This window comes from Vicugna pacos, chromosome 8, assembly GCF_048564905.1.
Source record: "Vicugna pacos chromosome 8, VicPac4, whole genome shotgun sequence".
Lineage (NCBI taxonomy): Eukaryota > Metazoa > Chordata > Mammalia > Artiodactyla > Camelidae > Vicugna > Vicugna pacos.
In genome coordinates, this window is record NC_132994.1 from 57424953 (window position 1) to 57448668 (window position 23716).

At 34.5% G+C, this 23716-nt stretch overlaps 1 long non-coding RNA gene across 7 annotated transcripts in view; it reads left to right on the forward strand.

The window, feature by feature from the left end:
* Window positions 1-23716, forward strand: part of LOC116281481 (uncharacterized) — a 373196-nt gene that overhangs the window by 223778 nt on the left and 125702 nt on the right. For 2 of the 7 annotated variants that reach the window (XR_012075043.1, XR_012075047.1), the window contains exon 5: window positions 13222-13332. The exons of 4 other annotated variants lie outside the window; for them this stretch is intronic. This is a non-coding gene — a long non-coding RNA (uncharacterized lncRNA). The remainder of the gene's footprint in view (window positions 1-13221; window positions 13333-23716) is intronic. One more of the 7 variants, XR_012075045.1, reaches the window with a different exon arrangement.

Genomic DNA, 23716 nt, shown 5'->3' on the forward strand with positions numbered 1-23716 from the left:
CGCTCAGGGTCAGTGCGTGCTTTCTGTATGCCAGGCCCTGGCTTACCTGTTTGCTTTGCCTTATCTCATTTAATTCTCACAACACCACAATGAAGTAAATACTGTTATTATTCCCATTTTCACATGGAGGGCAGCTGAGACTATCAATGCATTCTCAGGTCATTCTAATTCCGTAACATGCTTCTCTGGTTTTATAACCCTCAATTGTAATAAAGTTAGGGTGCTAAAATCATGTATAGGATGAATTTTCATAAAATTACTTTACCCATTTGGAAATACTACTCATTTCTCTAAGGTTCACACATATATCTGTTTTATTGCTTTACTCTGGGGCTGTGTTATGGGGTGAATGTGTTTTCCAGGCAGAATTGACCTCTTTGTTCTATACCAATCATCCACTACAACCCTAAGGCAATTTGCTGCCAGTAAGTCTACATACTTTTACACTTCTTAATGCCTATTTTTAAATATCATCTGTTGATGTTACTTTAAATATCCTTGCTTTAGTGGCACAATTACACATGTATTCCTAGACAGATATATCATTTAAATATATTTCCTTGTTTTTCAAGTCCTTTCTAGGCAGATTTTTCAAAGGTAAAATTTAAAAAGCACTAATCAACCCCAATGAAAACTATTTGAAAGGCAAAAAATGATGATGCAGTTAAATGTTGAATGTCTCCAAATTATTTTGTGTTACTGTACTAATTCTACCTGTAAAGAACAGGAATCAATTATTTAATGCAGAACGTTTGAATCTAGTATTAGAATCTGGATGAGGATAAAAAGAAATTCTGAATCTGTTTTCCTCACAGATCTCAGTACCATTACAAAATGCTGGATGCTTTCCAGTACAGCTATTAGACTGTGAGTCTTTTTATGTGTCTGTGTACAGATCTCTATGGGTACCTAAAAAATACGTTCTTGCTAGAAATCCTTGCCTGCTGTTTACCCGCAACTTTGTAGCATGCATGATCTTGAACCAATCATTTAAGTTGTCTGTATCCCAGTTACTTATTCTGTGAAGTAAGAGTCTGGGTCAGATGACCCATGAGATCCATGCCAGAACTCAAACATATTGATTCTGTACCCAAGAATGATGATTTACTGGAACTACTGTGCAGTTTAAACCAACTGCTATTAAACTGAAAATACTCATTTATTCTTCCATTTTCTGTAAAAATACTTTCACGGATACTAGAAAACTTATTGCCACTACTATTAATAGGTAATATTAAATCCCTGCTTGCCCTAGGATTCTTAGATAGCTCATTTATACTTTGTACTTTTCAGCACAAATTTTTAGTCGGTGAATAGGTTTGTGGTTGGTTGTGATCGTGAGATATGATGCATGGGGAAGCCAACATACTGAGGATGCAGAAGAAAGAAATAGAAAGAGTTTCTGATGGTAATATTTAAACAGTAAAGCTAGACAAGCAACTGCCTTCCTCTGGACATTCTGTTATGGGAGGAAAATATATGTCGATTGTGTGCACACAGTTGCTTAGGTTTTCCCTTAACTGAAACTGATTGCACTTCTAACTAATCAAGGTTTAGCTACCTGCACTTTAGGATCAGATGAAGTTTAAGAACTATGAAATCTAATATTGCTAATCAACACTGAGCCACCATGTTATTTCAGACTTTTAGTGTTTCCCTGTGATCAACGAGATGTTTGTACTATGTGCTTCAGTTTCATACACTCATTTTTATTATTTTTTCTTTTTCACTTAGTGCTGGTAATTATAATGAGCAAAATTCTGCATTTAGAATTTAATAATACCCATTATTTTCTGTTGAGAGGCCTTCCTTGATATCATTTGTTATTTATTTCCAGTTCCCCCCAGGGTTATCTCTTTCACTGTCTGCCAATTATGACAAATGGTCAGTAATTCCCAGCTCTTATTTGATGTGAGTATTTGCAAGAGTGAAATATTTCACGAATATTACACTGCTAGATTATCAAATCAAAATGTTAAAAGTACTTCAAACAAAACGCAAGCATAGTTTACTGACAACTTCCAAGTCCCTCTTTGATTCCTAAAGGATAACATTAAGTCTATTTTTATATAAGGATAATAATATTTGATCTGATTCCCATCTAGTCTTTTGAGAATAATGTATTAGTCATCTGGGATATTTTTGAGAAACCAGGTGCATTGCTTAGCATATAAAAAGCAAAACAAAACAAAACTGATGACTGATTAACTTTGTCAAAATGTTAAAAGGAGCTTATATACTTTTTAGCTACCATCATGTTTTCACAGGAAAATTGAAAATTTGTTTAGAAATGAATGCCTTAAAATTTACACAAACATTTGAAACCAACTCAAGAATATGAGAGTCCCTTGGAAACAGTTTCTAGGCAAACCTTCTCAATCTTCTGAACCCTTCTATTGTAACTATGTCCAATGTACATCATCAGTTGGTTGAATATAGAGCTAGTGATAGATAACTCCCTATTTATCAAGTATATTCATTCTGTTTTCTTGTACAGGTCTAATTGATGGAAAGTTCTCTCTGTTGGGCTGATACCTGTCTTGTGGATGTATATTTGTGCTACCATTCAATCCAATTGATATTTCAGTGTTTTGTTTACAAAATGTCTTGAGTCTGTGAAATGCCTTATTGAATCAAAAATTATTACACCTATATTACATTTCAGTCATTTAAGAGCCTAATCAATTTTTCAGAAAGTATGAATATGGTTAGTCTGCCATTACTTGAGTTGAATGGATGCATGCTGTCTTCTGGTGATTGTCATTAATTTCTTCTGTACTCATAAATCATCTCTTTAACTTGTCTACCTAGTCTTTTGCTTGAGATCAATGTCAAATAAGTATATGTCAAGTTTACAGAATACCTTGGAATGTATAAAATAATTATCAAGTCCATAAATTTCATAAAAACCTGTGGGCTACAAAAGAAAAGAAAAATAAAATTCTCCACTGTTTACAAAGTGCATGACTTATAGCTTTATAAATAACTTAGAGTAAGGATTTTTCAATTGTGTCAGATTTATTAAAAGGAAGGGTATTTCTTTCATTAGTTGAACCATATTTCAGAAATAGTAAAAGTAAACTTAATATTTAAATATGTATGTATGTAGTATAGTAAACACATTATTGATATATGAATATAGATTACAATCAACTTCATAAAATGTATTCTTTCCAAATATTTGTATTGATTTTTTTTGCCAATCTGCTATATCCAAAGACAGTGGTTAGAAGTGATAAAAGAATGTAAAACCAACATGATGTTGGTTGATATTGTCATTTACATGAAAGAATAAGATGAAAGGGAAACAAATATGCATGTCAGTTCATCACTCATTTGTCAATGGTGTGAAAGACTTCTTCACTTAATTGGGTAATAGTTTTCGAACACTGGAAGTATATTTCCTCAAATTTGTTGTGATAGTCAACAATATGATGTAAATAGTTTGACGTTTATTCTGTTATTATTTATATTTTTCTCCATCTTTTTTTGAGGTTTTATTTATTTATATTTTTTTTAACATTTTTATTGAGTTATAGTCATTTTACAATGTTGTGTCAAATTCCAGTGTAGAGCACAATTTTTCAGTTATACGTGAACATATATATATTCATTGCATCATTTCTTAAGTCTCGAGTGCAAAAATGATTTTCACGCAGATAATACGTCACCCTTGAGCAGTTTCATGCTACCAGTATAACATTACTGAACACAGAATTGGGAAGAGATGTGCAGTATTTTACCATTACATTATATTTCCATCATACTGATATGATAGTTGTAAATAACCTCCAAAATTATAAAATAATTAGATACCTATGAGTTTTGGGTAGTTATTATCTTTGTTTCAAATGAAGTTTACTTAATTATAAGTTCATAAAATTTAATTTTGAGTAACAGTTGTGTTTAACAATGAGCTTGTAATATTCCTGAAAACTTAACGAGTTCTTGCAATCCAATAAAAGCTAGCTCACACAACCCACAAGGTGAGGCATGTTAAAGCCATTCTAGATGTATAGTTCTTGAAATTTTTGTCTTTTCTCAAGGATGAGCAGATGCTATTGGTAAGCAGTATAATGTCCTGTTATGAATGTGAACTCTGGAGCTAAATGGTCTGCCTCTTACACTTAGTAGCTAAATGTCCAAGAGTATGTGTCTAAGAGTTTCTTAGTCTCTTTGTATTCCAGTCTCTCCAGCTGCAAAATAAATATAATAGTACCAAAGTAATAATAATAGTATTACTCATTTCATGTATAAAATGAGTTGATACATGTAAAACCCTAAGGGCAAGTAGGAAACAATCAATACACATTAACTATATTATAATTGGATTTTAACAAAAGGTAGAATACAGTATGATCAGATTTACAACTTAGAAGATCACTCTCTCTATTATATAGAGTACTCCGCTGTGTGGAAAAACGCACTTGAATATCTATCGTGTCTCCTTAAGGAGGCACAAAGTGATGATTGACTCAGTTTGTGAGAATAGGGACAGACAAAACTGGACAGATTTTGAGAAACATTTAAAAGAAAGAGATGTCAAGGATAACTCCATTAGTTTTGAATTAGACAATTGGATGGATTTCCTCTACCCTGAGGAACAGAATAGTGAAAGAGAATCACTTTGGGGCCAGGTAGGAGATCAGTAGTTTGGTTTTAGAATTAAAAGTCTGAAGTACAATTGAGAGTTTCAGAAGATGTGGAGTAGGCTAATCAAAATACATGTGCAGAGTCCAGAGGAGAGATTAGGGTTACACATTTTGGAGCTATTGGCATAAAGATGGAGTTGAAACCACGTGGATGGATAATATCCTTCAGCAGATTGGAATATAATCATGTCTGAGGAACATCTATGTTAAAAAGTTGTGTGGAATAAGACATGTGAGAGAAAAACAGTTATTCAAGGCAGAGCTTAGAATCCCCATTTCAGTAATATGAAAACTGAGACTCACATGTAGATTTTAAGTAAATTTGTCCCAAGTCATGATTAATAAGCAGCAAAGCTGAGTTTCAGCTCAGTTTCATCCTCTTAAGGCTCTTGGTCTGTCCACCAAACCCTAACAGAGTCTCTTGCTATTAACTTCAGCCTCTTGATTAGGTAAGATGTGTTTAGCACTCAGTAATTGGTAGATTCTCTTCTCTTTCTGCACTGAAAGGTCTATCATGTACAACTGTATTCCTGATGGTACAACAGAGGGGAGAGGGAGAAAGGTAGAGAGAATGAGAGAGAAAGATGGAGGAAAGACTTAAAAAGATCTTTTCTACTGAAGCAGTTTATTCATTATCTAGATCAGTAGTGTTCCTCAGAAAACCTCCAGAGCATTCTGAGGGAGTCTTGTTTACAGTGGCCCAGGGAGGAAAGACTACCTGTTTAGATGCAACAAGTGGTGCCAAGTGAGAAAGGAAACGGAGCACATCATTAGCCTCCAAATATTCAAATACAGTCTGACCTGACAATACATGTTTCAGAGGGAAACCCAAAAGGGCAGATGAGGTTAGAACTGCGTAATTGGGCTGGGCTGAGGGAGGTGTTCATTTACTCCTACGTATGCTGTGCAACAAGTCAGTAATCAGAACTACACTTTTAAGGATGCCTAAACGCAAGTCAAAATTCAAAATAAAATTACAAAAAATAGTGTCTAAGGAGTCACCAAACATCCAATAATAGGTCAATAAAGTGTCTATTTTTCAAGTACTGTGTAGGAGGTGTGCATTACTAATCTCGTTAAAAAAATCTGAAAAGACAACTGTTAAAGCTGTGGTTCAAAATAGCTCACTCAAAGTGAATAAACAAAGATGAATATAAAATGTTCAATTTTATAAGTGCTGCACAATTTAAAAAACCATTAATTGCTCATTCTAACCCAAAGACCCCAACATAGTCCTTTTACAGTGGGGAAAAACCCCAACCACCCCCAAATACTTTGTATTCAACTCAAGAGACACTCATCTAATGATGTTACTGAAGTGGTGAAACACTGGCAGCATTTCCATTTGGTACATAGGTATATTTCAGACAATACTGAGAAGTTAGATTGAATAAAAACCAAATGAAGGATAAGTTTAACCCTGGAGCATGCATTATTCAGCATTTGTATAGAATTTGCCATTTCTGATTCAATAGATTTAGATCTCACAGTTAATACACTACTATTAGACCTGCTTTAAAAGAAGGAATATATATAAGCCCATCTTTTAGATAAGGAAACTGAGGCAGAAAGTTAAGTGGAAGTTTAAAATTGCCAGTAGAAGCTCTTTCCCATTAGTTGATGGTCCATTTATTTGAAATGAATTACCTATTCTCAGTAGCCCCATCATGGCCCTGGCCAAGGTAATTTATTTCCAAGAAGGGAGTTTTTGCCTTTAACAGGAAACATTTTTACTTATTGTATTGTAGAACTGTGTCTGTTACTAATATAATAAGAAATGTATATCCTGACTACACTAGCATTAAGCCAGATACTGTGTTCTGTTTTTCCTTGCCAGATGTTTTATAGCATGTAAGTGTGTTAAGGAAGATTGATAAACCTAATAAACTTATATATAAACCTATCAGTAAAGGATTATAGAAAGGAAATTCTACTTCAGTTTGGAATACTTGTACGTTTTGACCATAGGTTTTGCTTTACTTTAGCTTATTCCCATTTATAAGAGAACTGTTTTTATCCTATGTTTTGTAGCACTGTTGTTTATACTAAGAAAAAGAAATATATGCAAAGCTTTTAACCAGATTCTGTCACTAACTCAGCTCTAATGAAAATATTCTGTGTCTCAGACATTTTGCATCTTAAAATGGAAGTGTAATATGGTTGGTTAGATGTCAATTGGTTTTATTTAATCTGATTTGATTCCTTGAGAAAAAAGATTGAATTTCTAGAAATTTAAATGTGTGTTATTAGAGAGGGAAAAAGAGGCTTAAATAATGTTCCTATGTAACTGTGTCACTAAATTTAGCTGCTGGAAATTGAAGACAAGGTCAATGAGGTGAATATATGGTAAAATAGTTATTTTCCTAATTACAAAAATGTATGCATTGCTATTGTATAAATAATATGGTAAAGAACTGTGTAATGAACAGTCAAATCACTTAAATGTTGACACAGTAAAAATAACCTTCATGATTTTGATGACCATCTTTCTAGACCTCTTCCAATAACATACTTAAGTAAACTTAACACAAGTCATATAGCACAGATTGTCTTACTTCTATGAACAATTTTTGTACTTGTCAACATAAGCAATGATTTCTTTTGGGTGTTTACCTAGGTGCAGATTTGCTGGGTCAAAGGGTATTCATTTATTTAGCTTTAGTAAATACTGTCAAATGGGTTTTCAAAGTAGTTATAAAAAGTGAGTGATTGTTTCACCTTCTTACCAATCCTTGGTATTGGCAGGGGTTTATATTTTAGCCATTTTATTTTAAAATGTTATTATTATTATTATTATTATTATTATTATTATTATTATTATTATATTACTTTTCTCTATTACTAGTATAAAATTCTTCACTGTTATTTCAGTTTACTGAAATAGTTTAGGGTAAATATTTTCACTCTAGATATTATGATATATATATGCTTGACTTACTGTAATCTAATATAAATGATCAGTTTTACCAATTCCATTTACCTGCATGACGTTTTGGTGTTATTTTCATGAATTTTAGTTATAAACATATTTACAAATCTATAGGACATGCTGACTTATTTTTTATATAGTCTTAATTTCTATTTTACACTGTTTCTCTTCATTTCTTTCCGCATTTGTGTCTTTTCTTCCAGTATCATTTTCCTTCTTACTAAATAATTAGCCTTTTTAAATACAGGTTTGGTAATAATTTCTCTCAGTTTTTTATTTATTTTAGCATATATTTAACTTGTCCTTACATTTCACAGGCACCACTGTAGTGTATAGGACTCTGAGGGACATATGTTTACATCTAGTACTTTAAAGATGCCACCATGTTGTCTCTGGGACTTACATATCTATAGGATGTGAGCTGTCAATCAGATTGTTACTCTTTTGAAGGTTATGCTTGTTTTCCCTTTGGTTGCTTTTAAAATGTTCTATTTTTCTTTGGTTTTCAGCATTTTGACTACAATGTCCCTAAGTGTATTATTTGACTTGACATGGTTATTATATATCTTACTTGATATATGCAGAGATTTTTGGTTCTGTAATTTAATATTGTTTGTTAATATTTTTAAAAACTCACTGTTTCTTCAAATATTTCTCCTGTCCAATTATCTTTCTTTTCTCGTGGAACTCCAGTAGTTTAGTTCTTCTATATTTGTCAGTCTCTTACATCCTTCTATATTTTCCTTTTTTTGTCTCTGTGTGTCACTTTGAATATTTTCTTTTGACCTTTCTCCCAGTTCACTGATTCTCATTTTTCTTATGTCCATTTTCTGTTAAAATAGCCTACTCATTTAAAAATTTCACATTTTATCCTTTCATTTCTGTAATTTTTATTATATTTTATATATTCCATTTTTCTTATAAACATCTTGATATTTTACTCTGTTTTATCCAATTTTCTTGAATTTTCTTGAACAAATTAATCATAATTATATCCTTGTCTATTAGATATGGATCATCTGTAGATCTGTTCTAGTTTTTAAAAATTATTCTGTACTTTCTTTTGACAGGAATATAAAAAATTATTAAAATTGAATTCCAGATGTTGCACATTAAAAACAGGCAGAGGCTTCACATGAAATGACATTACTGGAGGGAGTTTCACAGTTTTATCTTCCAAACAGAATGAGAGACTGACCATCTCACCTAAACAGGGATTAAGCCCAGTTATGGCTAGGTTGCTGTTTTGGTCATAGTAAATCTGTCTCTCTTTGTCCCAGTTTCTAGGTTGTAGCTCTCCTGGACCTTCAAGTCACAGCATATTGTGATTTTGAGGCCATTCCTCAGTGGTTTTTTGCTTCTTAACACCGAAGACTGCTGCCAATGAAGCTCAGGATTGTAGAGGGTTGTGGTTGAGGGGTTTAGCCTCTTGTTTCCACAACTTCATAATCCAGCAAATGCCTTGTGGGGAAAACTGGCCATGTGTTTGATGCCCTCACATCTTCATTCTCTCATTCTCAGAGCACCTCTCTGCTCTGGCAAAGCCTGGATTCCGTTCACTTGCTGCAGCCAAAATTAGCAAAAGCTCCAGGGATTATGCCCTCTAGATAGTCAGTATACTGTTTCTGCAGAGTAATTATTGCAGCATAAAAAATTACCACAAATTTAGCAGCTTAAATCAACATGCATTTATTATCTCATAATTTCTATGAGTCAGGAGTTTGGGTCCAGCTTAACTTGGTCCTCTGCCTGGGATTCTACAAGGCTACAGTCTTGCTGTTGGTCAGGCTATATTCCATTCTTGAGCTCAGAGTCCTCTTGCAAACTGAGCTGATTGTTGGGAAATTCAGTTCACTCTAATTAGTAGTACCTGATGACAAGCAGCTTCTGCCTGCAGCTTCTTTGGGTAGTTTTATAGCAGAATGCCTCCAGCAAAACACTTCTCCAAGAACAGCTTTTCCTGCACAGCAGAAGGAGAATATTTGCTAAGGTCCAGAGGGCAGACTTCCAACAGGTCCTTCCCGTGATTATCACAGTGACTCCTCTGCCATTTAGACACCACAGCCATGCCCTCTCTCACAAGTTCTGGAACTCACTTATGGGTGTGGGGCCTCTTTGGGCACAGTATCATAGCCCTAAGAGTAGTGGCCAATCCTTGTATCTGCCATTTCTTCATTCTCAAGAGTTTTCTGTACTTTTTAGGAGCCAATTCTCTTGCTTCAGTGCCCTGTTATAGTTAATAATTATTTCTATTAAAATTTCTGTGTTCAAGTAATTATGTGCTTTCTATCTCTTACTTGGATTCTGACTGATACATTCTGTATTTGTTTTTAGTGATTGTTGTTTTGTCACTAATTATTACCATGTAATTGTGATAGTTATTCCTTGTAATGAAGAGTTAAAGCAAATCTACAATTTCCATAATACACATAAAAGAGTAATGTAAAACATTTGAACTAATAAAAGAAAGAAACTGAGAACTAGAGATGGAATCTGAGAGAAAAGAGGTAATTTCTAAAAAACATAAAACAAAGAGTAGAAGGGACAGCAAGATAATTTATAAGGGAAAACAATGATGGAGGATAAAATTAAATCAAGGAGAGATGACTAGAGTGTAACTAAATTTCTGTTTTCAGCATGGTGATTAGGATAAACTAACAAATAGGCAAATAAAACCCAAGCTCTTCAAATGAACTATGTTACATACTAGACCAAAAAAAAAAAAAACATACTTTAAAAATACTCATGGCCAAAAATGTAAGGAAATCAACAGGTTCAAATAAAACAAACCAGTCTACCTTGTGGGTTAGCAAGTGTCAAAGGTTTTTTGTTTTTGTTTTTGTTTTGTTTTTTTATCCCAAGGGCTTCTGCCATACCCCAAGTAACTTGAACTGAGATTAAGATTTAAGTTTTTTTTTCTTTTTCATGGAATACAAAGTTTTGATGCTGTGATTCAAAGACAGGATTTATACAGTTGGCAGCCCCAAGTAAAACTGAACTTGCCTGTAGACTACAACCCAGCAATTCTATGCATAGATATTTACCTTAGAGAATCTTTTGCATATTTCCTCCAGGAAACCCTTACAAAAATATTTATGGCAGCAAATTCATAAGGGTGAAAATTAAAATGCCTCATTCATCAATAGATGAATAGGTCAGTAAATTGTGGTATATTCTTGTAAGGAAATACTGTTCAGCCATGACTTAATGTATTAGAGCTATATACAACTGCAACAATAAATAAGATGAACAGATTTTTATCTTATTTAACAAAAAAGTACAAAAAGTTAGAAACAACAGCAGCATTATATAAAAATAAGAGCATATTATTGAAGCAGACCATTTATTTTGGTCAGTAGCTTGAACTATTATTTCTCTAAATCAATTTGATATGACTCAAAGGCTCTTCATATTTCATCTTATCTTCATAGTTTTCTTAACTTGAGTTTGTCCTATATGAGAGTAGAGTGGAGAAGTATATATATTGATGCCTTGATTCACATAATAATAATTAACTATCTGAAATATGTGTTAAAAGAGATATTCCTAATTGTAGAAATTGTTAATGTAGCTTGACCTCTTCAAGAAAGTATAATAGAGGAATAATAACTAAGCTACTAATAGCATGTCATTAGAACAATCTTTCTTTCATTGGAAAATACTCCTCTGATTTGTAGAATTCTAAGACAATGCAATCATTTTCATCCTTTAAAATACTTGAGACTGTCTAAATACCATTATGTTACATAAGAGTTACCAAGTCTTTTAAAAATGACATTTGAAAACAGTCCTTACCATTGTCCTTCAAATCACTTGTGTTCAATGAAATGTTCTATAATTAACATAGTAGATATGAGTATGAGTGTGTGCGTGGATGTGCATGCACATGTTTGTATTTAGGAAGAGATTAAAAAACAAGAAAAATAAGAACATGAAAATAATGGCTGAGATGTTCTAAAAATAAGATTTGTAAAGTATGGTGAATATAATAGTTAGGTAATTTAAGGAATTTGACCTTGAATTAATAAATCATGTTTTACTTAATAGTGGACAAAACTAATTTTATTTTCACAGATTGTTAGTTGAAAAAAGAAAAAGATATCAGAATATAAATACAGTCACGATTAAATTTTTATAGCCTATCTGTTGACTTTTGAGCTTAGGTTTTTGGGATGATTGCCTCAAACTGTTTACTGTTTGTAGTATTTAAAAATTTTCAACATTTTTTTTTCAAATTATTCACTTATTTGATTGCCATATGAACCATGTATTAGGCAGGGATTATTAATGGTTTTATTAATGTGAAAGACAGACAGACAGAGACAGAGACTCAGAAAAGTGTCCTTAGGAAAAGTATATTTTGTCCAAGCCCAGATTTTAGGGGGCAAGACAGAAACGCCAGCCAAGAATTTTTGGCTTCTAGTCCTTCATCACTTTGTCTAAACAGTGGAATGGCATGATAAATTTTTCAACACTAATCTGGAAACAGTGTTTTCAGGTAGAATTGAAGGGGAAAGACTGGAGAAAAAATGAGAGAGAGAGAGCGAGACCATTGTAGTGTTGTTAAAGAATTCTAGATGAAGCTAACAAAGGCCTGAATTTAAATGGTAGCTGTGGAAATGGATCCTGCCTCCAGCTTCTTAACTGTGTCCTATGTCCTTTTACACATTTTCTGTGAGAACTAGTTTGATTGAGAGTCTTTACAATCCTTTTAAAGGTCTCTCTGGTGTTTTTTACAATGAGCTGAATGCTTTTAGATAATCTCTCTGATTTATCTAAGCTTAGTAAAATGTTCAATAAAAGTGGACTATTTGAATTCAGTGAAAGAGCACAGACTGCTGTTAGATTTTTGGAATGTTTTCTAATTTCTACATATAAAAGGATAACAAATTAAACATTCAAGGAAAAGAATATGCTCTATGGGTTTCATCCCTATGAAAAACACTGAAGTTTGAGGTTTGGCCAAAAAGCTTTTGTGTGTTTGCCATCTTCCTTGTCTCCACTCCACATTTCTTCCTGTTGCCTTGGTTTATTTATACTTGGACAAGCGGGCTGTAGTTAGGTGAATATTTCCTTGTGGATTACAGTGTTCCTTTGTGCATGGTAGCGAGGAAAGGGCACTAATCAAGAACTCACAAGACCTGCGCTTTAGGCCAGGCTCTGTCACTTCCTTAAGTTAAATAGTTAAATGGCTTAGGTTAAACTGTTCATCCTTAGTATAATAAAAAAATGTTTTGTCCAGAAAAAAGGAGAACATTCAATGTAATTATTAAAAAATTATCTGTCCTTATTGCCTAGTTTCCTCAAAATAGAGATTCTAAATCCTTTTATTCATTTTCTTTTCCTTACAGGTATAAATATATCATCAAGCAAGTAAAAAATGAAATAAATATTTAAGTCCTGTTTAAATTATTAGTCAGGGGTTACTATATCTTAACATTTATTTGTATGTTAAAGAATATATGACCTGATTTGATGGATGGTGTGAGGCTACAACAGTTGATTCAAGGCTAACTGATTAGCAGAGAAGGCTAGTATATATTAAAAAAGTAGATAATCATATATTGGTGTGGCAGATTCTTAGATTGACTCACTAAATACTATTTTCAGTCCCCTTCAACATGCTTTTCTCTTCTGTAGAGACTGGGAAGCTAATAGATTGCACCTTCTGGATTGCTTTGCAGCTAGATTTCTGCATGTAATCTAGGATCTTTTCAGCAGACAAAGCCATAAGAGACTTGGAAGCCAGAGGTGAGCAATGTGAGGTGGCAGTTCCATTTAATTTATTGTTCAGGGCTCTCCAGAGAAACAGAACCAAGAGCCAACAGTACTTCATATATAAATTGGCTTACACAATTGTGGGGGCTGGAAAGTCCAAAATCCATAGGGCAGGTCAGCAGATTGGAAATCATGTAAGAATTGCTGTTGCATTCTTGAGTCCAAAATCTGCAAAGCAGGTCAACAATTTGGACGCTCAGGCAGAATTTCTGTATTACAGTCCTGAGACAAAGTTTCTTCTTTGGGAAGCCTGTCTTTGCTCTTATAGTCTTTAGCTGATTTAATGAGATACATCCATGGATTGTAATCTGCTTGACTCAAAGTCAACTAATTGTAAATATTAACTGCTTCAAAAAAATCTTCAGTACAGTAAGCCTGGAGCAAGAGAATCCTTCAAGACACTGATATGTCGAAATTAGCAGCTGTGTGTATGCTGTACTTTGCACAACCCTAAGGGGAGCTATTTACATGAGTGTCTAAATGAATGACATCCTTTGTATAGTCCTCAACATGTGACAGTCCTGAGTAATATGTACAAGACACATTTCTACTTTCACAATTTATTTTTATTGAAGTATAGTCAATTTACAATGTTATGTTAATTTCTGGTGTAGAGCATAGTGATTCAGATATATATATATATATATATATATATTTCTATATATTCCTTTTCATATTCTTTTTCATTATAGGCTATTACAAGATATTGAAAATAGTTCCCTGTGCTATACAGTAGGACCTTGTTGTTTATTTATTTTATTTATCTCTGACAATTTAAATGATCCTGATTATGCCATTGATACTACAAATAAATATTCATTGAAAAAAATCTTCAAAGCAACATCCAGACTAGTGTTTGATCAAGCTTCTGGGCACTTTAGCCTAGTCAAGTTGGCACATAAATGGACATACCTGAGATCAAATTTGGGGCAGCCTTTGTTAGCATTTCTACTGTTCAGGCTTAGTGGTATAGAGGCTGAACAATGGCCACAGGACTAATGGAGGGTTTTTCATACTCTCAGTATGTAGAAACCAAGTTGATTTTTCTGGGCAACTAAGACAATTTTTTAAAACTTCTTAATAACATCTAGCTTGTTTAAACAAAGTCAAAAGTACATACTATTATGTGCAACTAAGAACCCTTAACAAAAATAGAAGTGCTTCCAAATGCCAGAACCTCAAAGATCTGAAACCTAAAATTGGTTTCCTGACCTAGATTGAGTTTGAAACAGTAAAGATTCAGTTAGTATTAGATTTGAGATACTGGTAGTCCATGATGGGCAAGGTCACAGAGTTACTTAAATTATCCCCCTTATCACTTTGAATACGTTTCCTCATAAAGTTAAGGCTTTAGAAGACTGAATGGATATTATAACAGATCATTTTAAAAGGCTGAAAGAATACAAATATTGTGAGATGAGTTGGCTGTTTCTAAGTGCAGTAGGGAACTTGTGGAAAAAATGACATGATTAAGGTTTTAAATGTTTGTTTAAATAACTGTCAGATAGTTTCCTCAGGATTAAACCAAAACAAGGAAGCAAAGAGAAATAAATCTCTTATTTCCCAAAATTGCAACACTGCTATCACCAGAAATAAGATGCAAATTTTGATTTTGAGATTGCTAAATTATGGTTGTTAGTTGGTTGAGTTCACAGTCTTGTGAAAGTTAGAGCATCAGTTGAGAAAAACTGCAAACATCTATTGAGTTTAAGTTTGAGTGGATTCTGAGGCAAAAGAGGAGAAGTATAATTATTGATGAATTTATTTATATAAGGAACTTACCAAGGACTCTGGACTCAGTGTGCTGGAAAGAACAGCTGAGGGATAATGTTTGCTTAGTTAGTTGACCTATATTAGGCCCCAGAAGAGACTTGTACTAAATTAAATTTAAATAACAGTTTCCTTGTAGTAGAATGCAGAAAAAGGAATACAATAATGTAGACATAGGAATTTATTATGTACATCTCGCTCATCTACCCTCAAATACAGTCCTCAGGACCATCCCAGAGGACATTCTTCTCCAAGGCACTTGGGAGAACACCAGCATCTTTAAAGAGTGCTATATGGTTGTCCTTTGTAGACTGAGATGAGGGAGAAGATGCTGCCATTGAAGTGGGTTTTCTTATTTCATAGTGGAAGAGACTAAATATCAGTATTCTCCTGCCAAACAAGATGGCCTGATTATAATGATGGGCAGCAGAGAAAGCATGGTAATCAAAGTATTTTGGTCCACCTAGATCTTTGTTGACCTCTAACTTATTATGGAGTCTTTGGTACCAAAATAAAAAGACAAGCTTCTGAGGTTCTACTTGATTTCCAAAAATGCCTCTCTCTTAAAAAAATAATAACAAAGAAGGGAAAGAAAAGGAAACACTACTTTAGGTCTAGCAAAAAACAGAGGCCTGAACCGAGCTCCAAAGTAGTCAAATTTACCACCTACTCAATTGTCAGACCTGAGTAAGTTTAGAGAAACAGCACTATTGGACAGAATGCAAAGCCACATCTGTTTGAGGAAGATATTTGAAACAACACAATTATACAAAATAAGATTTCTTTCTAGCCTTCCTTAAAATAACCTATGATAATTTGCCAAAATAATTGTGCAGTGGGAAAGGGATATAACTAGAATTCTTTTGATAATTGGACAATGGACAGTGAGTTACTGCTAATTTCAAGAGAGTCATTTTTCCTTTGTTCAGGGAAAGCTAATGAGAGTAAGGTAACAAGTGAAGTTCAGTCTTGACTGAAAAGATGCAGGAATCTTGATCTATCTTTCATAATTCAGGGTACCTGCTTGCCTGTATGAGAGACAGATTGGTCTTAGAGAATGATGGTAGATTATTGTAAAACTATGTATTTAGTATCTTATGTGCTATATGATTCTTTAATGAAACAAATAAGTATCACCATGGCACCATGGCACTTGATATACAGTTATTGATTTGGCCAACTTTCTACTCCAGTAAGTGGAGAACACTAGAAAGAATTTATTTCACTTGGCCAGAAAAATACAAAGCCTTCAGTGTCTAACTTTAGATATATGTTATTTCCTTACCTCTGGGCCATAATTTCATCTGCAGAGAACTTCATCATTTCAACATCCCTCAGAACATCAAACCAGTCCTTTTCATTAATGGCACATGTGAATAGAGTCTAGGGAGCAAGAAATAGCAGGCACCTGGGTGATGTGATAAAACGTCTACATGCAGGAGGGTAGGAGGTAAATGCTAAGGAAATTCAGTCTCAGAAGTATAACAAATTTTCCAAGGATACAATAGTCTGAAGTATACTGGAATTTTGTTTTCAAAGTAAAATGTATTTTTCTCTGTCTAGTATTAGAAAGTAATTTAATTTGAATTCTGGAGGCAACATATATGACATTTGTTCGATGTGTATGCTCAATCTATTTGTTGGATAATTAGACTGTAAGTTTTTAATTAGGCCTAAAACAAAAGAAGACTTTCTAGCTTATTCAGGTTGCAGTGTAAGCAATTTTGCCACTTAGCCCTTACGACTCAACAGTTCTGATGCTGTTTGCTGTGTCTGTGACAAATGGGGATGCTGAAATGAAGCAATAACAAGCCCCAATAATAGAATCATAGTACCAGCCCTTAGATTTTGAATCAAAGCGGTGGTAAGTATCACACTATTTTGAGAAATAGCTCTTGCCTTCGTTGAATACTCCAAGGCCATTCATAAAAAGCCAAGTTATCATGTGATCTGAGTTTCCCATTATGGTGTGTGTTATTTAATCCACAAAATCAGAATTTTGGGCAAACCTAGAAGTGGCATATATGAGATCAAACTCAAGAAGGTTCTGAAGGCATTAGAAAGGCCAATGAACACGTGATCGCTTTCTCCATGTGCCAGCGCTTGTGTATTGTCATTTCTTCCTCAGCCTCAACCTTCAGAGGGTTCCCTGCGTCTAATAACTGAGGATGGCAGACAGGAAACCCAGCTGTAGATAGCTCTGGCGCCGATGTGGAGCAGAATCCTCTAGAAGTACAATCCACCATTAGCTCCGAAGGATGGCGCGGTAAAGAACCCCCCCAACGCGCAGCGCTTCGACCAGCACAGGTGGCTTTTCCGCTTTGACTGGAAGAAGCGATGAGCAGGGTATGCCTTTACTTAAATCCATGAGCTGTAGCTAGTTTTTGGCCAGATGATCAGGGATTTGGAAGGACATATTTGGAAGATTAATGACGAGGTTTGAGGGAAAATTATGTTAATGGGTCCTAAATTTAAAATATCTGTACCCCATGTGAATGATCAGCAGATGGTCCTGTCTGCAGAGGAATTCAGCTGAAGGATTCACTTCTGTGCTGGGCAGTAACTTTTTGCCTTATCTCAGTTCTTATTCTGTGTGGTCATGAACAAATTGCCGTGATGATCAGGGCAAAGTATACAGAACATACAACTCCCCCTCCTCATGGATGTCCTTTATATTGCTATTCTGAAGAGAGACATAGACAGAACTCCTGAAATAAATTACAATTTAGAGGGACCAACCAAGAACTTGGGAAGTCAGGTATGTTGGATCCTCCTGTTTTGAAAAGGTAATAATTTCTCCCCATTGGAATCAGAATTGACGCCGTCTGGATTTGATTTATTTCCTTTCTTCCTTACCTGTTTCTGCCAACAATACTGCTCATGAACTTAGTGATTTTCTTATTCTATGTTACCAAAAACAAAACAAACAAACCAACAAACAAAACAAAGCAAAATATGAATTCCAACCAAGGAATTCATCTTACTATAAAATAAGCAAGAAATTGTTTTTAGTGCTCACAGAATTCATTTTTTTTAGTTAAAAAATGCATTCTATCATCAAGTAGCCAGTTGCTTTACATAAAATGAAATGTTTATTTAAGAACATATAAGGATCCCAGTGGGAAACAACGCATTAAAGTGTTTTGTGCTGTTTTTAAAGAACAGAATAGGTTCTTAATCAGCAAACAATATATGGGTGATGTTTTCCCTATAACCAGAATGCATGGGTCTAGAAATTAAGGGGTTAAAGAGAAAGTGATGCTTTCACTATAGCACTAAAGTGATCCACTCTTCAGACTTTTGCTTTGTGACCTTACACAGTGCTGATTTAGAAGTCTTATAAACAAGGAATCCATACTTCCAACATTGAATAAGTAGTTGAGAAAATCAACCAGCCATTTGAGGCTTTTCACACCACTGGATGCCTGGACCAACAGGTAGAAAATCTTGTCTTAATTAGTAAGTGATGCTGCCTGAGAGCAAATAAAGTATGAATGGACAGAAGTGGAAAGAAGTTATAAACACGAACCACAGCCATGTAAACAATTCCAAAAATTAAAGCTGTAATAGATACTCATAATTTCTTCTTTACTCAGTTATCTATATGCTTGTGTACAAATTTTTTTCCAAATCCATTTTCTTATCATTTTAGATAAATTTTGTGAACAATAGTTAAAATATAATTTAGTACATAAACTAGAGAATATCAAGCCAAGATTGTGACTGAACTGTGGACAGAGAAAAATATCACCTAGCAATGGATGTCATAAGTGGTGAGGTCATGGATCTACTGTTTTGACGAGAGGTGAACACATTTCATTTCTATGAATAGTTATAGTCTATTAGGCAGGATCATAGGTTTTTGCTAGAGTCGTTTTGCTTTTGACTATAGGAGTATGAGTGGGTTTGAGAGTGAGTAACTGAAGATTTGTTTTGTGGTAGCTACTGCATATTGGCAGGGGATTTTCTATTACAATTACTATTGCATTACTTAATGCCTGTGTTGCTCCTGGTTGTGTAGCCTCCAGACTCATTTCTCTGGCCATTTGAGAAACTCAGTGAATTTCCTAATCCCCTGTAGTAAATTCCATTCTGCGAGAGTAAATTCTAAGGACTGAAAGTTAGAAGGAAGACTGGTTAATTGGCTGATTTATTCATTCATAGAACCAATATTCATTATCTACAGTGAGGTTGTTGAGTGGAAAGTTTTTTCTTTCTCCAGAAATGGAAGAAAGGATTCAAATTTGGGAGAGCAGACGGTGAAGAGTAGTCTCTAATGAAGGAAAGATAATGTCCTAAAATTTTGCTTTCAAACCATTATGCCACCATTCCCAAATCCTTGCATCCTCCTTTCCCTGTGTCTGTCTAAACCAGAAGAATAAGGGAATTTATACAGACTAGAAGATAGTATCAGGGTTCTGAGTTATTGAACTGGAGTCAGTGCTAATAATTTGGAGGAGGGGTAGAGATGCTTGCCTCTCTACCGAAAAACAGTGAGGGATATGCAGGATAACCATTTATAAGGGTTATATATTCATGCATGATGGTGAAATTGGCATCTCAGGACCTAGGTGTACATGCAACAGACTTGCTGAAATGGTCTGATCCTAGTCAAGGCTGGAAGGAAGAACTGGAAAATGGGAGAGAGAAAAAGTAGGAAAGAGAAAGATCAGAAGAGGAGCAGTCAGCCCTTTTCCAGTTTTGCACTGTCATTTGGCATGACAGCACTGAATATGTTTCCCTCTGGAAAGTCTTGGACTAGGCTGCGCGTACCCTACAGAGGAGATTTAGTACTGGGTCGGAAAGAAAGGTGCAAGAGATCAAGTCAAAAGAAGAAAGCTCACCTGTCAAGGAGCTGTACTGTGGGGAAGACCCCGTAGATCCCCTGAAGGAGGTTGTCATCAGCAAGACAATGGTAGCTGAGGAGCAACAAGAGTCAACAGAGGATTACAGTCCTAATTGTTGATTAACTAAGGATTTGGCATATTCCTCTCACCCTTCTGAACAGATCCAAACCACAAAGGAACTAGAACCTAATACAGGAGAGGACAAGAGTGAAAGAGCAGATCAAGCTCTATAATCTGTCTGAGTTCCCTTGAGCCAATACCTAGCATAGAGATAGGGGTGCACATGGCTATTAACACACATATGAGTTTGATGAATTGGACTGGACTAGATAGGTTTTTTTAAAAAATAAAAATGACAAGGAAAATACGGATGTCTGAGATGTTGTTAAGAGATGGGAAAGGAACATGTGACATAGCATGATTGGAAGTCAATAATTAGAGGGAAAACGTTTTATGTTTATACTACCTCCAAGTTTACATTGATGATCCAGTGACATTTACCAAATGGTGAAATGTATATATATTTTATGTATATATACTTATATTCCATATATATATGGAATAACCCAAGTGATTTGAGGTACAAAATAAGGAATTGATTTCGCTGGGTGAGCCCAAGGAAGTTTTCAGCAAAGGGCTGACTAGAACTGAGTCTTGACAGTTGCCCAGGAAATTCTAGTGAAGGAGAATATGGACAAGCCTGCTGGTCAAATGGTACAGCAGATACATTAAGGCTGAAATTTTGTGGTTTGGCTAAAGCATATGGGATAAAGGAAATGACAGGAAATAAGATAGAAAGAGTGAACAGGGTGATGGTAAGCTCTCCAAATCTGATCTGGGAAATTCCGTGATCAAGTACATATTTTTTCAGAGATACCTCTGATGAGAGGATGGAGTTTGACTTGAAAGGGAAGAGACTAGAAAAGAGATCACTTAGGAGTCTGCAGTGATAGATCATGAGAATTCAAATTGAGATGACTTGGAAAAAGTGAAATAAGGGTAGTTATAGAAAATTTTCAGTGGTGAAGTATTAGAATTTGAAGACAAGAATAGGTTATGTGAAAGGAAATGTATTGAAAGTGATAATGAGTTTTCTAATTTGAACTGGGTTGAGAGTGAGGAATCTTTTATAGATGAGTACATTGGAATTGAACATATAAATATTAACATTAAAATACTTATTTTTCTTTTTCCTTTTTCTCCTTCTTTTACTTTTTCTTCCTTCCTCTTTCTCTTGTTCCCCACCATTTCTTGCTTACCTTTCAGTTTTTCTGTTTGCATTTCATTTTCCAATGGATTTCACAACAATAATTTGAGGTGTTAGTAGTTAATGTTTGCCTCTTTGTGTTGTTCTAACATTTCTAATGCTAGATTATTATCCACTTTTTTCTCTCACAGTTTTGGAACTCTATGTAATTGTCCTGGGGAACTAAGAACTTGATCTCATTTTGCATTCATAAACAATAGCATTCTCATATGCTTTTGATGAAATTGTGATTAAAATAATGATATTGAGTGGCAGTCAATATTCAATGTATGTGCCTTGCTAAAACTAGTCTTTAAGATAACTTTACTTTCAGTTACCCTGTAAAAAATCACTTATTAAAAGGAGTTATATTCATAGATTGTTTTAAATACAATAAAAATGTTTAACACATAATATGCAAAGAACAAAACAAAGAACAAAAATAGAAACAATCCTAGGAACAATGATTTGGTAAACAACAAGCTTGATCAATTATGTGTTTTAAAATGATGGCCAAAAAACCCTAAGAAACTGTCTCTTAAATTCATCCAAAATGTGATTTATTCCTCTCATCTGCTGGTCTAAAAAGGGAGAGTTTGATTTGATGTGGCCCAGTGCCATGCAAAAAAGAGATATGCCAATAATGTAACTTACTTGACAGATGCATAATATTTAAACCAGATGAAAAAAAACAACATGTTTATTTTTCATCCAGTTAAGGTCAGTAGAAATATTTCTATGTAATGTAATATATCATCATGGGATGTCATCTTGAGAAGGTCAGTTTAAATAAGGAAGAAAAACTTGTAGCCTAGATCAAAACCACAACTAAGCCTCTAAAGGAATATAAGACTGTAAGTTGTATTCAGAGGCAGGAATGCTTAGAAACTGCTTTCTTGAAGTCATTTCTGGGATATGGTAACGCTAGCATGTTTTACTGGGGTGTGGGGAGGGGCTTCATTTGGTCTTCATAAAAGTAATGCCTGTCTCTCACAAGGAGAAAAGTCCAATTAAAAGAACGTAAACACGCTTTAAGTGTCATCACATGTTTTCTCAGCACATGTGACCTTTATTTAGCATAACCTTCCCACTCATAACCACAACCAGGGCTGGACTTACTTAGAGAAATATTGGAAAATTTCCAGGTGACTGGTTAGCTAATTGGCTCTCCTTTCGGGATGTGAGAGAAGAAGTAGAGGAAGGAAGATCTGTTTCCTGATGTTCCTGAAAACTGTTTAGAAATATGGCATGATGGGAGTTTACCAGCTTTGTCCTTTGAGGGGTTGTTATGCTTAATAGAATGTTCCAGTTTCTTCTAGTGTCCAAGTGATGTCATGCAATAAATTTAGCAGAGGAAGGAACAGATATTTTCTCCTGTACATAATTTGGCGCAATGTTTAAACCAATTAACAACATCCACAGAGAAGAAAGCTGAATAAATAAAGCACCTTTTTATAATGTGCAATATCTTTAAAAGTAAAATACTAAGAAAAAATGATGCAACATAATTTACACTGGTTCTCTAGTATAATTTAAGGCAACCCTTCAGTGTTAATGTGGTGCACTAAAAGTTCTGTGGTGTCAATAAAAAGTTAAAAGCAAAATCTTTTATTAATACTTCATTCCCAAGCAGGTGTTACAAAGAATTAGTCAGAGATTTTAAGAATAAACAAAGAAAGTGTTATGCATAATCATGTTATGAAATAAATGTGTTTTGTTTCAAAAAGCTCTTTGATCTTCAAAGATTTCAATAGTCAGTGGGGTAAGAAGGCAGTAGCTCTTGTCTACAGATCTTTAATTTAGAGAGTTTTTATTTTTAAAGAATCTATAAGCACCTCTCATTTTTTATCCTTAAATGTGTGAGGTATTTTCAGCTGAATGTCTCCAGTGGGTTGTATAGTTATTCACAAAACATATATCCCTAAATATTTATGAACATCGGATATTCCAGAAATAAATTTCCAGAAAATTAGTAATTTTTTTCCCAACAAATCCTCACAGAGCATTTACTCGGAGACAGGTACAGGGGACACAAAGCCAGATCTAGAGATACAAAGGTGCAGAAACTGAGTAACACCTCTTCTCTGCCATGGAGACACGCATGTTATTCAAACCACATGATATCAATTTTCTCTTAATTGTAGCTCTAGCTGTATATGACTGTGTATCAGACATTTTCATCTGGATGTCTTATGTTAATTCACCTTCAAATATCCAAAGCCAAACTACTAATTTCCTTCATCTCTGCCAACAGTCACAGTACCTCCTCCTCATATCCATGTTTTTTAAGGAAAAAAATCTCAAACTTCTAAAACTGCTAAAGCCTCTCAAGCTGCTGAAAACTTCACGTTCTTTTATTTTCTCTTCCTCTCCTTTATCCTTTTACCTAGTCTTTTGATCTCTTTTCCTATCCTTTGAGTAAATCTGTTACGCAAAAACCCTGACATTTCTGCTTTTAAACTGCTTACTCGCCTTCCTACATTTCACTCCAGAA